Below are 13,287 nucleotides of genomic sequence, written 5' to 3'. Positions count from 1 at the left end.
TTTTTTTTTACCTGGCTCTGTTTGGATTGGAAGAATTTTCCGGAAAAGTTTGGAAGAGAAAAATGTTTCTGAAATTTCATAGTTTTTTACACACAAGAAAGAGAACTCGAACCAACTTCATTCGATTTTTAATTAGAAAGGCCTTAATTTGCAAATCATAATCATATTATTTCCCTCTAAATTGAGAAAATATTTTTTCCTGAGAAAACAAATTCCGTCAAAAATGTTTTTCTTGCAATCCAAACAGCGGCACGCTTGGCTACCATGATTTTTTTTTTTTTTTTCACGGTAGATCGGTGTCTCCAAGTGGAGATGAGGGTGACGTGGCTAAAAATCATTAAACAAAAAACATGAAACTAGTGTCTCCAAGTGATGGGAGCTGGGAAGTGGTAAAAAATCAGGAAGCGAAAAACTCTACTCAAAATCAGAACGTTTTTTTTTTTCAAATCTTTAGCCACTTAAGAGGCTTGTCTCAATCATGCCATCTCAAATCTCTCTCCTTCTCCCACTACCCTACCCCTCCCTCACCACTTGGACACGCCGATTTATCATGAAAAAGGATTTCCTAGACATGACCTTATCAGAATCTCTTCCCAAGTCCTCGTCTTTCTATTTCAATTCCACACATTACAAATTCAGACTCCCCTTGTCATTCTCTCTCTCTTTCTCCCACATCCACTCAAAGCCTCAAACCGTTGCCAATGTCCTCATGGAACCGCACATGCCGCCAGTGGCAAGAGGATCCAAGGTCATGGTACAAGGTCCAGGGTTACCTATCCGGCTATAGTACAGAGATTTTAATGCAATGAGCGTAACAGTGGCACTAGCCTTAATATTTGATCCAACAGCTGCTGTTGGATCAAATATCAAGGGTGGTACTTCCATCGTACCTCCTTTACATGTTTGTAGCCCACTCATCATATAATTTCCTATATAGACTAAACATGTTTCTTTCCATAAGCTCAAGGGGTCCCATGGGTTAATCATTCACCTTACCTTTTTGTTTTGATGCTAACAAACTCAAATTGATTAGCATTTATGGACTAATGTGTTGCTTTGAGGTGTTATGTTGTATACAGAAATTTTATGTCGTAATCGCCATTACACACCTCTTGTCAACACATGGCTTGTGGATCAAGAAGCAAAGGAACCAAGAGCTTCCACCTACAGTGAAGACATCACCATTTGGAGATGATCAAGTTAAGAAGCTCGAGATGAAGATTCCACAAGTTCCCCTAGCAAGTGTCAAGAAAGAGCTTGGAGTTGAACATGCTATGGTGACACCTCATGCACCTTTCAACATGTATTGAAGATTGGAGGAGAAGTCACAAGAGCCTAATCAAGTTCAAGATGTTCACTCAAGCCGAAGAAGTTCAAGGAAGTGCAAAGGAGCGAATACATTCAAAGAAGACTCAACGGTATCATTTTAGAATGTATTTAGAGTCCTTTTGATATTCTGTAAACTGCACTTTCAAATCGTTTTCATAGTTAAGTTTTTACATCTTTGAAAACCATACACACACTCAAAAATGTGTTTGAAAATTTAGGACTAAAGCCCAAAGACTATGGCCCAAAGTCCCTGATTTTTATATGTTAAAAAGGATTTTCAAACATGGTCGGTCGACCGGGGCGTCCCGGGCGACAGCGGAAGCAGTACTGGAAATCCAGCACTTGCTATCCAATAGCGGGCCGGTCGACCGGGGATGAGCCAGGCGACCGCATAAATAGTTCTGTTGAAATAGAACATTCCGACATGGGAATGGGCAGGCAATCGTCGTGGGTCGGTCGACCGTGGATAGGTTTTTGAGCCGAATTTTCGAGCGGACGGGAAGCCCTCGCCGGTCGACCGCCATGGGGCCGGTTGATCGCGGTGATAGAAAATTTAAAAATAAAAAAGGCGCTTGATAGGGGCGGGCGACAGCTGTGGCTCGGTCGACCGCGCAGGTCTGGCAAAAGAGTCGTTGGGGCTTTCACAGGTTGACTTTTCAACCCTGTTAATTACAGTTTTACCCCCAAAACGGTCCCATTTTCAAATGGGCTATATATGCTTCATAAAAACCTATCTAAACAAGTTTTTGAATATTTAAGAAAGATCAAATCCCATTTCTTTGAGCCAAAACCATCTTATCACAAGCTAAACCTCTTTGATCTTGCATTTGCACATTCTATCAAGAGTACTCCATAGGCTTTACTTTTTATTCATCCTTGGGGTGTTTGTGAGCTATAATAGTTTGTAATCCGCCTATCTAGAGGCATTGATAGTTCTTTTATTTTTTATTTTCTTCATTGTATTTGAGGGTCTTCTCTTCGGCCCGTTAACAAAGGCGAAGACATTGTGAGAGTCTACTCTTCGGCCCGTTAAGAAAGGAAATGACATTGTAAGAGGGTGTGATCCCTCGGTAGGGCTTCATGCAGAAAGGGTTGGTTCCCTTTGGAGTTGGAGGAGTTAGGTGTACAGCTTGAAGATTCGCCTTATTGAAAAATCTCATTATTTTAGTGGAGCACCTAAGGAGATAAACTTGGAAGAGTGGAGTAGGTCTTGTGATAGACCGCACCACTATAAATCTTGTACCTTGTGGATGCTTTCTCTCCTCCTTTCATTTGCACATTGTGGTGATTGGTAATCTCTACCCTTTTCTTGTATTTATGTTTTACTAAAACAAGGGTTATAGTATATAGGCTTAAAGTAACATCTAAACCTTAGATTTTACTATATTGATTATTTTAACAAGGGTAAGATGAACTAGTGCTTAATTAGCAAATTAATTTCTAATAATCCAACTAATTAAGGCTAAAAATTTTAATTGACCAATTCACCCCCCTCTTGTATTGTCACATTTATATTTCATTTGGTATCAGAGCTAAGGCTTTTAAAGAGATTTTTAAATTTAAAATCTACAAGAGAAAGATCCGTGACAATCCAAATGGATTTCGAGTTAAGCTAATCCGCTCTAATTCCTCCATTCTTTGTTGGAACGAATTATGGAGCTTGAAAAATTAAAATGCTTGCCGATCTGAAATCCATAGACTTTAACATTTTAGATGTCATTGAAAGCGGATTTTCTATTCCAAGGAAATGTACTAAAAATGATGCAAAATTATTTTCATTAAATTCAAAAGCTATTATTATAATATGTTGTGGACTATGTCCTAATGCTTTTGAAAAAATTTCATAATGTACAAATGCAAAAAATATTTGGACTAATCTTGAAAACTTTAATGAGAAAAATGTATGTGTCTCTTCAAATGATAAAAATTGTGTTCTTGAACAAAACGAGACTTTACAAAAATCTTTTGCAAAGGAAAATTCTTTCAAACATTCAATTTCCGATTTGGAAAAGCAAATTGAAAATTTAAAATCGGAAGTTAATGAAAGTTTGAAAAGAAATAAAAAATTAAGTTAATTAAGTGAAGTTTTAGTAAATAAAAATGATGACTTAATTAAACAATGCAATATCCTTAGAAAAGAAAAAGAAAGCCTTGAAAATACAAACAAGGAACTAAAAGAAAAATATAAACTTGTTTATGAAAATGAAGAAAAAGGTAAAGTTAACTCTTCTCATCAAATAGATCATCTTAAGAATCAATTAAATGAGATTGAGTTGATAAATAAAGAACTTTCTATAAAGAATTAAAGACTACAAGATGAAAACGATAAACATGTTTGTTTACTTTCAAAGTCTTGTGATTCTGTTTGCTCTTCATCTACCCATGCTTATTCTTGCTTATATTGTGGTAGATTAGGGCATCACAAATCTAGGTGCAAACTTAGATTTGTGAAGTCAAACAAGTTTGTTTGGATAAGAAAATATACACTCCTAAAAACAAACTTGGTCGGAACCAAAGTAATTTGGATTCCAAAGTCCCTCACTCAAATCATTATTCGAATTTATTGATATATGGGGTTGTGCTTAATTGCTATATCATATGAATTCTTTCTAGATACTATTTTTAAATGTTGCATTCTTTGTATCTAGATTACTTGTGCTTAAATGATATATCATTTCATTTTTTAGCTTAGATACATACCATTATTCATGTTTTAATAGAATGTATCTTTTGCAAATTGAGCTTACTGATCACATCATTTTCATCTCATAGTCTACGTAGAAAATAAGAAATCTCTTCTTTATAGACTATATCTTTGTGTTTTATTGAACATCATTCTAGAATATTTTGTCTAAGTGCTCACACTTTGTCTCATATCTTATTGCACTCAGTATTCATCCACAATAGAAAATCCAATGTAAAAACCATATGTATGCTTTCTTGAAAATCAACCACTCCATTGCCCTTGAGTTCAACTTGATATAACAAGTCAATTCCTCCATATTTGAACTCTATCTAGGACAAATTTGGCATTTGCTAGATCTTAGAATATTCAACTTTGTTAGAATATCATTTCTAGCAAGATTAAGAAGTTAAAAGCCATGTCTAAGAAAATCAACTCAAGTTCTTTCTTAGACATCTCTTATGCTCTAGGTGAATAAATATGTCTATTTCTATGCACCTAGTTATCCTTCAAACCCATTCTTATGTGCTTAATGATTATCATTAAATACATAAGAAATCTTGATGGGTTAAAGTAGATGTGTTCCAAAAAGCCTAAAATGAATATCCTCTCATGACTAAGATTAAATTATCTAGTCATGGTAGTTCATTTTGGAATGCATGTGTCCAAGGTGATTATCACTTGTTATTATCAAAATCTTTTGATCAGTCCCTAAGTTCATATAAGAATATATTATTTAGGGAAGTTGAAAATCGGTCTAGATTCAATATATGATACTCATTTGAGTAAAATTGAAAATCTCATAGGAATCTAGTATCATTTTTTAGCACTTACCCATGATGGTGGTTGACATGCAATACATTGTGATGGGAACACTTATCTCCCTCACATTTTAGTTTTTTATGGGCCTATGCACTTTGTGCTTAGTGTCTTATCTTTAGAATGTGGTATGTGGATGTAAAACATAGATGTTTGGACCATGAACCTTATGTGTCATGTTCCTTGTGTCCAAATATGGTAGTGTAGACACCCCATTTTGACCGTGCCCTAAACCTTCCATGTTTGTTCAAAACCCCATTAAATGAAAGAATTAGTCCCAAACTTCACCCTAAGCTAAGTTAGGGTCTCACCAAGGTCCCTGCAAAATTCCGTCGAAGTCCGAGTGCGTTTGCCTAGCGAACGAACCAAAGAAGTGTCCGTAGTGTAAACCAGAAAGGGGGGTGCATGTATCCTGAGAGGGGGGCGAATTTATCCTGGAAGGCTCGCGGCCTGGGGCAGAAAGGACACGATTCGGTCGTGCATCTATCAACTTTTCGCGCAATCCGCGCGCCCAATCACTTGGTTGTGCCAATATTAGCACCCTTTTTACCCTATAAATACCAATTTAAGCTTTCATTTGTGGGAAGGAGGGCTTTCTAAACTGATTTTTAGAGAGAGAAACTTTGCAATTTTGAGAGAGAAAACGGATCTCGCAAGCCCTCACTCTCGTTCATCTTCTCCGGCAAAACTTCGGCAAGTTCCGATTAAAATCCGGCGAGCCTATTTTCATATTGTTCTTACTTTATTTCTCTTAGTTTCTTCCTCATCTTTCTTTCAAGCTGCTGATTTTTGTTAGGACAGAAGGATAGATTTCCATTTCTTTAAACCCTAACTCCCTAACCTCTATCAAATCTTAGATCCAAGTCCTAGCTTTGTTTGTTCTACATTCTTTTCTTCGTTAGATCATTCTTTTGTGAAATTCTCTTCTTAGAAAGCCTTGATTTCTTTCAAACCTTGGCATGTTAGGCGAGGAATTTTAAACTCCAGATCAGTAGATCTTAACCCTAGAGATTATAGCTACAAGCTAAAAATCTTAGAATCAAATGAATAAGCTTCGGATTCGCAGTCTCTTTATACGTTTGCTGTAATTGTCATCCATGAATGTGAGAGGACAGAAAGGGCATATTTACTAGTGAAAGGAAGTGTAATTCATTTTCAAAGCTCAAGAACCTTCTTCAATATTGGCTCAGATTGTTCATCTTTGTTCAAGAGAGGAGATCTTGGTTTGATTCATAAGAAGAAAGGGGAAAAAGGTTCAGATCAAGGTAAAGGTAAGGTGCTAATTTAGTTTTTGATTCAATTTAAACTAGTTTGTGATTCTCCTGGCTATAGCTATGATTCACAATTTTGTGAATGTTGAATTTCAAAAATTCCTTAAATTCATCTGTGATAATTATTGTGATTTTTCATTTAATTGTGTTAGAAATTTTAAAGAGAAATTGCCTTGCTAATATAAAATTGTGAATTTCACATTTTTCTTTTACTGATAGTGTAATTGGGCTTTCATAATCATATAAGATTTTATTATTATGTTGGACTGGCTTTTCATAGATGTATAAAGGATCAGTGTATTTGTTAAAATATGTGTAGGGCTAATATCAGTACCCCTGCTATTATTATGCCGCCTAGCTTAGAAGCTTATTCCATTATATTTACACTTTGTCTCTAATCTACAATGAGTTGTGAACCTGATTGTATCTCTGTTACTTCCAAGAACATGTATACATTTCATTTGTTGGATGCCAATGTCTGCTAGTGTTGTGTTTCATGGATGCGAAAGTTCGCTAGTGGTGTTTGTTTTATTGAATTTTTTATGATGCTCATAGGTCTAGCATATGAAAAAATTGCATATTCACTTCGTTTATGTGAGATTTGACCTTGTGTATTTCATTTCTTTGATTTTGTGAGGGAATGTCAAAGTTTGAGTATAATGATATTAAACATCCCATTCACAAAGAAGTTTGTACAGTAGGTGTTAGTAATTCCCAAAGAGGAGGCACTTAGTTGAAAACATCAAAATATTGTTGTGATTAATATTAGTTCCCCAAATTATTTTTTATTTTATTTTTTTCTTCTTCTTTTGCTCTCGGTGTGTACATTGAAAAATCTATGAGTATAAGCTATACTCAGCACTTAGTTGAAAAAATCCCAAAATGAAAATTTAATAATGAGTGGGAAGCATGTAGATTAATAAGCACTGTGCATTCTAAAAGGGGTGCAAATCCAGAAAAGCACATATACTTTGATAATTTCTTGACCCTATTTTGCCTTTTATTCGGCTTGTAGAGACCCTTCCTGTTGAGATGCATTGCTAAAAATTATAATAACTGTAGTAACAGTCCAGTGCCTAACCAGTGCATAACCAATGCCTAACCAATCTAGTGCATAATCAGTGCCTAACCAATCTAGTGCATAACCAGTGCCCATGACCAGTGCCTAACCAGTCCAATGCCTAGCCAGTGCATAACCAGTGCCCATAACCAGTGCCCATGACCAGTGCTTAACTAGTCCAATGCCTAACAAGTGCATAACCAGTGCCTAACCAATACCCATAACCAGTGCCTAACCAGTGCACAACCAGTGCATAACCAGTGCCTATCCAGCCCATGTACCCTTACGAATAATGGTAGCCCTCACCACTTTGTTATTTGTATAGCCCAGTTTTGGCCAAGTATTGATGGTTGGATAACCCTAAAAGATGTATAAAAGTTGCAATAAGGTAGTAGGTTTTGATTCAATTTTAGTGTTGGGTCTTTGAAGTGCATATTCAAAAGGTACGGCAATATATATGCTAGCTGAACACATTTTTTAAGTACCTTGATCATATTGCATATGCCATAAAATTTTATTTGTAGCTGAAATGAACTGCCATTTAATGGGGTTTACTTTTTTTTATTTGAGTGTACCATTTTTGAAGGGTTAAGTGAATTATTTGAGACTTCATTGTCAGCTGATATTTATTTGTGTAATGTTTTTATTAACAATTGTGAAATGTCAGTGTTTTGGGCTCAACTATATTGTCACTCAAACTGAATTCAACTACAGTTTATTTGATGTTTCATTCGGAGATAATTTAGATGTCTATCATTCATGATACAATATATGAGAAAGTGACTACAAAAATCTAGCTTTACAGATTTGCGAAGAATACTGTGTGCGATGTTTAGAATATGGCTAATAGTGTTTATGCCTCATGATAATAAAATTCTCAGGCAAAGAATGAAGAGTTTGAATCATCTTTTGGAATTTATTTTAAGCTAGCTCGGGTAATGAGGTTCTTTTGAAAAGCATGTTATCATTATGCCATATAATCTGCATAAATGTTATTCAGTCTTTAATAAGGAAGAATATGAACCTAGTTATGTTTCCTGTTCTAATTAGAAGATGAAGTAGTCTCTTTATCCTTTTGACCATTAGGTTCAAGAAAAGATATTAGCTGGTACATCTGGTACATAGTCCTAAACTGATATGAACTGTCATTTTCTTAATGATTATATGAGGATTTATAGAATTTATAGTTACTTGCTTTAATAGTATTTTAAAATAATTAAATGGTAAGAATTTTGAAATTGAAATGCCATTGTTGCTCATACATATTATTGGGATGATCCGTTAAGTTGCTAACTTGTGTTATTAATTGCACCAACATATTATTGGGTTCTATACAAGTTTTGACATCCGAATTGTGAAGGGTAGATTCTTGTATTATATAGATATTGGCCTCATATTCATCTTTACAATATATAGTAATTGCATTGTTTAAAAATAGGGGCAACAGGGTTAATTTGTTAGTGTCTCTAATGTTAGATAATCCCTATATATGTTTGTTCTAATCACATAGCTTATGTATCCATAGGTAAAGATATAAAATTAAATAGGGTTCAGTGTTTGGGCAATGAAGGTGTTAGCCCAAGCCTATCATTAGGGGACTTGCTCAGTCCAAGTAGCACTCTCCTCTCTTTTATTTAAAAGACTTGCCCGGTTTTTTTAAATATGTAACCTTTTAGATATAAGATTCCCTCTATCATTGCAAGGGCAAGGAAAGACACATCTTGAGCCCACCCTTTAGGGAGACAAGCTATGTCTCAGCAGATAGTCATACCCTTTAGGGAGACAAGCTATGTCTCAGCAGAGAGTCATACTCTTTAAGAGATAAGCTTTGTCTCATTAGTGAGTCGCACGTAGGAGGCTTGCTTAGCCTCATCATTAGAAACTCCCTTCTTAGTTGAAGACCAACTTGGTCTGGTAGTTGTCCTAACCCTTTTTATCATTGCAAGGGCAATGATAAGGTTACTTGGAGCCCATCTCGGTGTTTAGGAGACTTGCCTAGTCTCACTAGTACCCTTTTATCTCTTCTTCATTTAGGAGACTAGCCTAGTCTCATTAGCACTCCCCTCTTAGGGTTGTGCACTAGGAGTCAGTCCTTTCGTAAATGAGTCTGTCCTTAGCTAGAGAGACTGTCTTTAGTTAGAGAATCAGTCTTTTAGGAGTCCGTCCTATCATCATAAGGGTTAGGATTTTATCCAACCTCTCATCAAGTCATGTGATCTTATCCACTCCTGCAAAGTATAGGATGCTGTCCAACCCTTGCAGAGTCATGATTCTGTCTAATTCTCCCGCAAAGCATAGGATGCTGTCCAACCTTTGCGGGATATCTGGAGTCTGTCCTACTCTTAGGATGATATGATTCTGTCTTCTTGAGTCAAAACAGCAAAAACACTTGGAAAATATCTTGAAAATCCAAACATCTCAAAAATCTTGAGTCGTTAGGAGTAGTTAGGAGAATCTGTCTCCGAACTACGTTGGCTTGATCCCTTTCCACGGGGTACGTAATGCAACTTGGGATCTTTATCCCAGGTCCAGCCAAACCTTTCAAAATAAATATTTCAAAATTTCCAAAAATACAAAAATTCTTCAAAATCTTTTCAAAAAGATCTTTCCCTAAAGTTAGGAGTCTGTCCTAGATATTTATGGTGTTTTAGAGTTAGAAGTCTGTCCTGTTTGTGTTGATATGGTTTGTCTTGTCGTGTGAGTGTCCCTAGAGTTAGGAGGTATCGAGTCGTGGTCGGTTAGACATTTAGTCGAACCGATGGCTAGACTAGGAAATGTTTAGTTAGCCCATGGTTTTCCTGAGGATGCACAACCTAGTTACACATAAGATGTAGGGCCCACCTGCATTAGCTTAAGGCTAACCAACTTGCATTAGTTAGGGCATATAGGGAGTCCTAAAAATTACAATTCACTTGAACTTAAGCAATCGTATAAGAAGCTTTAAAAACTAGTCAAGTCTAGTTGATCGAGTCTAGGATAGCGGTTCTAGAAGGTTAGGCATCGTAGTTTAGAATAGGTCATCGAACTACGTTGATTCTGATTCTTCCCGAGGCCGGGATACGTAGAGCAGCCATGATGGATGGCCATCTTGGTCCGAGTCAAGTATTGCATTAGAGTTTTAGGGTTTGTTGTGTCGAGTCGGGTGTGGAGTCAAGTTGTGATGTGTATTTTGTTGTGTTTTCTTACTTTTATGTACAGACCTTATACCTTTAGCTGTAGCATGCATGTGTTTGCACACCAGAACTTAGACACCAGTTAGGTATGACACTCATAACCTAGCTATTCTTAGGTGACACTTCTCTCATTTATTTTGCGTGTGCTTATTATTCATCTCCGAGACATGCATGATTAGGTAGACGTCTTCTCGGAGATATATGTTCCCATTTCACATGAATTTCGCCCAAAACTCTTCAAAATCAATAAATAAATGGCATAAGAGACCAGGTGCTTGCACTTGGGCGGATGAGGTGCTCTTCGGACCTTCCAAATTCGTAACCAGGCACGAACCTTCTTTTATATCTCTGGTTATCCACTGCAACAGAGCATAGTATGGGATCCAGGGCCCACTTCCTTGGATGTCGACTCTTCTTTGTTTAAGGTACGTCTCGAATCCGGGCTAGTCCCCGAATCGAGAGGTATCTCACCTTATATCGCCACTCATGCTGTGAGAGGCACTTCTTTTTAGAGTTCCTTGGTAGAGCTCTCCATTCACGTGGATGATCCAGAGAGACTTCTCGTGGGGCTCGTCTCCCGCCTCTCTCGGATCGGGGTCCACAGGTAGACTGTCCATGAATATTTTCAAATGTCATATCTTGCTCATGATTACCCATAGTGGTATGCTCTTACTTGCATGAGCCATGAGCGTCTCTCTCAGACATAGTCCTTCATAGTCTATTTCTCTCTTGTTTGAGTTCTATAGATTTGAGCGAAATTGGCATATCTATATAATCTATAGTTTTATCCCATTTGTAAGGTATTAGCTACATGGTAAAGATGGTAAACCTAAACTTAAAAGCTACTCAATTGGTACTCTTAGTCCTCTTACCTAGTAAGTTGGAGAGTGTACACTCATCTCTTTAATTAAAACATCTAATCTCTTTGGCTTCTAGCCAACATCTTAAACATTATTAGCCATATGTGCTTCGTTAGGGGAGCATGGTCTGCTAGGCTGTCATTTCTTTTGGTATTACTTGATTACTCCTATCAATCATGCATTTGTAGCCCAAGAATTGATTGTAAATCATTTATATATAAATCCCTTGGTGACTATATGGTTGGACAACCCTTTGGATTTATAATTTGTATGAGTCACTCACAAAGGGAGAGCTATACATGTGTATTATCTGTCCATCCATCTTATCATATGATGTTTGATGTGTATACCATGGTTTTAAATTTCGACCGAAATCCGAAATTTCGGATTTCGGTGGAGACCGACACCGAAATCGATCAAAACCGAAACGACCATATATTTCGGTCGAAATTTTGGTTTTTTCGAAATTTGACCCAAAAATCTGTTTTTTTAATATTAATTTAATATTCCACCAAATTACCGAATTTTCGGTAATTTCGGCCAAAATTTAATATTGAATAAAATATCGGTTTCGGGTTTTGTACCAGATTTCGACCGAAATTATTTCGCAATTTCAAAATTTCAGGGTCCGAAACCAGTACCGAAACCGAAATTTTAAACCTTGGTGTATACTACATCACATATGATAAGTACACTCATGTGGAGCCCATTGCTCCATATGTGTTGTAGTTTGGGTCTTGATTTATGCCTTCATGTTGAGATTATCTCTCATATATGTCAAGTTCCCTTGGCCTGAGCCTTAATGCAATATCCTTGTAGGCTTTATACTTATCTTGGATGAACTCATGTGATCTCATCATTTCCAATGATAAGTATCTTGTTCTAGAGTCTCAAAACTCTCTAGAACTCTCATTCATAGGATAATGCTTAAATTGATCACATCATTGCCTATGAAGTTGTTTCTTATCATGCGTTTTTTGAAGATAAAGATATCCTTCATCATGATAAGATCTTGTGGCTATACATTAACATTTATATATATATATAGCCACTCTGTATTGTCATGCCTTACATTATAGGCTTTACCAAAGGCTATGACAAATACTTAGGGGGAGAGCTGATGGCCTGAAGGACTTCAGTAGATGATTTGCTCATCAACAGACTTGTCTGTAGAAGAAAAGTCCAATTCAGATAATTGGTCATTCACAGCTTGTCTAAAGTACCTGTCTCCCTCCATCATGCCAGATGCAATAAGATGAAAAATGTACACAAATTTTCTCTGTCCAACTCGACATTATTTCCATATTGAAGGATGAACAGAGACTAAAGAAATTGTGATTCATGACTAAAGGCTGGCATGTGCATTTTCTGAATCCTCTCAAGGATGACCTTTGATGAGGAAGAAGGATTTAAAACAAGTACTCAATCCGGGAAGATTTGTTAAAAATGCTCCCTTATATGGAAGAAAGGGTTAAGCATTGATCCAACCTCTTCTAGACATTCATCAGTAATCGTGTATCACAATCGTTTGAAGAAGAGTTCCGGATATATTCTTTCGAGAGATTTCCAAATACCACATTTATCATTTCAAGAAGTGTTAATTGAAATGTGGTATCAATCTTCCATCATTTGTTCATGTATATGGAGCATTATAGTTGTTATATATATATATATGAGGAAAATGATTGTGCGGTTGACCGCACCTAAGCTTTGGTGCGGTCGAGGGCTTAAACACATGGGTCCCACACTTTTTGTGGTGATCAAAACCATTCATTTGCAAGGCCCCATCATATATAGGGTGTGTACAAAAAATCAGCTCCATTGGATCATCCTAACCCCTCCAAAAGTTGAGGGCAAAAATGGGCAGATTTGTGGCAAACGGTGTCTGTCCATTTTGCCCTCCATTTTTGGATGAGTTAGGCTGATCCTATGGAGCTGGTTTTTTTTACACACCCTATCTATGATGGGGCCTTGCAAATGAATGCTTTGGACCATCCTAACAATGTGGGCCCACATGAGTTTTGGGCCCTCGACCGCACCAAAGCTTGGTGCGGTCGAGCGCACAATCATTTTCCTCTCTCTCTCTCTCTCT

Source organism: Tasmannia lanceolata, unplaced genomic scaffold (genome assembly GCF_043159265.1).
Source record: "Tasmannia lanceolata isolate RefF3 unplaced genomic scaffold, GAP_Taslan_0.1 ptg000044l, whole genome shotgun sequence".
Classification (NCBI taxonomy): domain Eukaryota; kingdom Viridiplantae; phylum Streptophyta; class Magnoliopsida; order Canellales; family Winteraceae; genus Tasmannia; species Tasmannia lanceolata.
The sequence above is the reverse complement of the archived record's forward strand: the minus strand, read 5'-3'. Positions refer to the sequence as shown.